This window comes from Mauremys mutica, chromosome 18, assembly GCF_020497125.1.
Source record: "Mauremys mutica isolate MM-2020 ecotype Southern chromosome 18, ASM2049712v1, whole genome shotgun sequence".
Classification (NCBI taxonomy): domain Eukaryota; kingdom Metazoa; phylum Chordata; order Testudines; family Geoemydidae; genus Mauremys; species Mauremys mutica.
The window spans coordinates 17,006,916-17,011,728 of NC_059089.1; positions in this window are offsets into that span (position 1 = coordinate 17,006,916).

Consider the following 4,813-nt stretch of genomic DNA (forward strand, 5'->3'; position numbering starts at 1 on the left):
AAGTGAGGTGGGGAGTTCTAGGGAAACCTGAAGTAACATCTTTACTGCAAAAAAATGTGTTTTGTTTTTACCTCTAGATAACGATCTCATTGTAAAAACCCTAGTGGAGGCAAGGCCACAGGCAGGCTTTAATCTTACTGTAGCTAGTCAAGGTCAACCCAATACCCACACCAGCTGAGGTTTACATCAGCTAGCTATGAGGAGGTAAAAATGACTTGTGCCTTGTCTCCACTACAATTTTACATTAGTTATCTCAGTATAAAATCACTTTTGTTGCAGTGAAGACAGCATGGGCTGCGCGGCTACTGAAGCTTCCAAATATACCTGTCCAAATGGTTACACTTGTTTAAAAACAAAACAAAATTCAAACTAAATTCTTTGTAACTTTGCACATTTCCAGACCCCTATTACCACCTCTCCCATATTGTTCTTCTCACCATTATCCCCTCTTCCCATAACTTATTTGTGACCACATCCAGGTTCTATGTTCCTGCCTCCCTTGGTGGCTAGTGACCACAATTGTATGCAAGGTCTTGGAACAAATTTTGAAAGAGGAAGCAGTTAAGGACATGGGGTGAATAGTAATTGAGATAAATTATAAGATGGTTTTACAAAAGGTAGATTGTGCTACACCAACATGATATCTTTCTTTGAGACTGTAACCAATTTTCTAGACAAAGAAACGCAGTAGTGCTCTAATCCACCTGGATGTCAGTAAGGCTTTTGATACAGTTCCACAGGGGAAATTAAAGTTAAATTGGAGAAGATGGGGATTAATACAAGAATTAAAAGGTGGGTAAGGAACTAGTTAAAGGGGAGACTTCAGTGGGCCATACACGAGTGGAGTTCCTCACAGAGCGGGCTTGGGACCAATCTCATTTAACATTTTCATTAACAACCTTGGCACAAAGTGGGAGTGTGCTAATAAAACTTGTGGATGAGAAAAAGTTGGGAGGTATTGCCAATGTGGAGGAGGACTGGAATATGATACAAGAAGATCTGGATGACCTTGAAAACTGGAGTAATAGAAATGAGATTAAATTTAATAGTGCAAGGTTTTGCACTTTGGGACTAACAACAAGAATTTTTGCTATAAGCTGGACACGTGTCATTTAGAAGTACCAGAGGAGGAGAAAGAGCTGGATAGACTGGTCAACCAAAGGATGACCATGAGCCATCACTGTGATGTGGCCATGGAAAAGGCTAATAATAAAATCCTAGGATTCATCAGGTGAGGTATTTCCAGTAGAGGTAAGAAAGTGTTATTACCATTCTAAAAGGTCCTGGTGAGATCTCATCCAGAATACTATGTGCAGTTCTGGTCTCTCATGTTTAAGAAAGATGAATTCAAACTGGACCAGATGGCAGAGGAGGGTAGGTAGGGTGATCAGAGAATGGAGGACCTACCTTACCAGAGGAGACAGATGGAGCTTGGCTTAGTTAGCCTAACCAAATAAAGGTTGAGGGGAGATATTACTCTCTATAAATACATCAGAGGGATAAAGAACTCCTCTTTCTCCCTGGTGTTTAAGTTAAGTGCCAATGTTGGCACAAAAACAAATGGATATAAACTGGCCATCAACAAGTTTAGGCTTGAAATTAGACATAGGTTTCTAACTATCAGAGGAGTGAAGTTCTGGAAAGCCTTCCAAGGGGAGCAGTGGGGGTTAAAAACCTAACTGGCTTCAAGACTGAGGTTGATAAGTTTATGGAAGGGTGGTATGATGAGACTGGCTACAATGGCATGTGGCCCATCTGCAAATGCTAGTAGCAAATATCTCCAACAGCCAGAGATCGGATGCTAGATGGGGAGGGCTCTGAGTTACTACAGTGAATTCTTTCCCATGTGTCAGGCTGGTGGGTCTCGCTGATCTGCTCCAGGTCTGACTGATCTCCATATTTGGGGTTGGGAAGGAATTTTCCCAGGTAAAATGGGCAGAGACCCTGGGTTTTTGTTTTTTTTCCCTGACTTCCTCTGCATTGTAGGGCACAGGTCACTTGCTGGTTTGAACTGGAGTAAATGGTGGATTTTCTGTTCCTTGAAGTCTTTAAATCATGATTTGAGGACTTCAGTAACTCATCCAGAGGTTAGCGGTCTATTACAGGAGTGGGTGGGTGAGGGTCTGTGGCCTGTGATGTGCAGAAGGTCAGACGAGATGATCAGGATGGTCCCTTCTGACCTTAAAGTCTAGTAGCCTATTCCTGTAGTTTTCACTCTGCTTACCTGGCAGTCCAAACAAAAGCAATGTCTGCCAGAGGTCTGAGCAGCTTAGCAAGCTCCCCTCAGCCAGTTTAATCGGCTTTCCTCCCAGTGGTATCAAGAGGAATTATTATTGTAACATTAGAGAGGAAATTACTATAATTGCTCCAGTCGAAAAGGCATTTGAAATGTTCATACCTGACCTACTGCTGGATTGTTCATACTCCAGGAGTCACTGGGCCTCCCCCAGCTGTAGAAATGGGATCATACCTCCCTCCCAGGGGTGCTGTGAGCCTTAATTAAAGTGCTTTGAAAGCCTCAGATGGAGGGGATGATATTAGTGCGAAGTGTTATTTCTTTTCATGGGTGTGGGGGTATAGTGAGAGGAAATTGTGGAAGGTTCTGCAATTGGATCCAAGGGAACAACTGGATCCAATTGCTCCTGGGTCATAAGGCTAGGGGTCTGCTCACACACATCAATTGCAGGATTGGGGGCTTGATGAGGCAGGCCAGCTTCCATCCGCCACTGCCTCGAACGTTAGACTGCTTGGAGAGGAAACTGTCCCCTTAATCACTGTAAAATCCACATTTATGGTTAATTCTCTGGGGTAGATCTGCTGTTAGTAACTTTTAAGCACATAATGGTCCCAGAGAGATTTAAGGAATGCAGAATGTCCGTCCCCCCACCCCCCGCCGCCCTCCCAACTAACTCTGCTCCTGGTGTCCCCTTTGCCCTCACATCTGCTAAAAAAATGAAAGGGACACTGACAACTTGAAAAGAGAAAAAAAAAATACTAGTTTCTACCTGTAACCTTTGTTGTTTCTCCCCTAGTTAAAGTTAACAACTAAACTTAACTGAAAGGAGTCAGCAAAGAAGACATTCTCCTTTTTCAGCTTATGTACTTTGTGCACTGGTACAGGCAGCTTCCTCCTAGCTGAAGAGTCCTTTATAAATATCAAAAGGGAAGAAAATAAAAACTAACCCCTCTCCCCGCATTCTTTTTAAAAGGAATTTTAAAAAGGCATATATTCCTTAAAGGCCTCCTCTATCAGAAAGTACTTCCCTTCTAAATTAGTTTTAAAACATTCATATTGAAATGTCCCTTTAAGACAGTCTTTTAAGAACAGGAGGAAAAAAAATTGAAGGCAAAGGTCCATCTTCCTAAAAGCTTTTCACAATCCCTCATTTTCTAGTTCACCTTTATTATATGGTGCTGCAAGCATTGCTTTGAGAGGGGTGTTACAGATTCTTTCAGTGAAAGTCTTGAAAGTTTTCTAGAAGAGTCAAATGTATTTTTCTCTAGATAAAAGGCTTAAGATCCCCCCCCCCTTCTGCACCCCAAGGACACCCATTACATAGTGAAGGATGCGCTGATGGTGAGTGCCCATACTGGGTCTCATATCTCAGTAGTTAATTTTTCTCTCACACTTTGTTTCAGCCTCTGTGGCCTGCCTAAAATGACTACTGCTATACAGCTGGCACCGAAGGGCTGTGCATCAAGCAACTGAAACTAAAACAGCCAAAGAGCAGCTGTGAATTAAGATGCCACATTTGTCCACCAAGAAGCCTGCTGAATCTTCAGTAACAGCCCCTCAGCATTAGCCCCTCAGTTTAGGCTTTGTAGTGTTGAACTTCACTGCCTACGTGCATTTTCATGCTATGTGCACTACACTAGGAGGAAAGAAAATTCTTCTGAGGGCTTGGATTTCCACTCATTTAAAGCCACTATCCAGCTCTTCAGGGGACTTTAGTTCTCCTCATCCCATTCCCCATCAATGTCCGTTGCACCTAGAACTGAATCTGCACTTGTCACCTCCCAACCGCAGTAGTTTCTGTTTGAATCATTAAAGCTTTGAACTGAGTTTCTCATTAAATCCCTTATGCTCCCCCTCCCCCACCCCCATTGAAGGACAAACTTTTTTGTGCATGCCTTATTTCTCAGCTGCACAAAAGCCCGGATCCACACAGGTATTTAGGCTCCTAATTTCCCTTGAGTTCAATGAGACAAGACGGGTGAGGTAATATCTTTTAGTAGGCCAACTTCTGTTGGTGAAAGAGACTTGAAAGCCCATGTCTACACTACCACTTATGTTGGCAAAACTTATGTTGTTCAGGGGTGTATAAAACCCGCCTCTCTGAGTGACATAAGTTTCAGCAGCATAAACGGCAGTGTGCACAGCGCTACGTCAGCACATAGCTACCGCCTCTCGATGGGGGGGCTTTAATTATGTCAAAGGGAGAGCTCTTCTCTCATGTCGGCATAGATGGCACATAGATCTTACAGCGGTGCAGCTGCATCGGTACACCTGTGCCACTGTAAGGTCTCTAGTACAGACATAGCCTTTCTCAGAGCTCTTCTTCAGGCCTGAAGCAGCTTGTCTTGTTCACCAACAGAAGTTGGTCCAATAAAAGATATTACTTCACCCACCTTCTCTCTTGTATCCTGGGACCAACATGGCTATGTCACCTCAGCAAATATTGATTTCAATTAAAAGAAGCAGATCTGGGCAAAGAACTGAATCTAAACAAGAGAGAGGGGGAAGAAGGGAGGGAAATCCCTGATTGCTTGGATAGCAGTCTGATTCCCAGGTTCATTCTTGATCACATGGTGT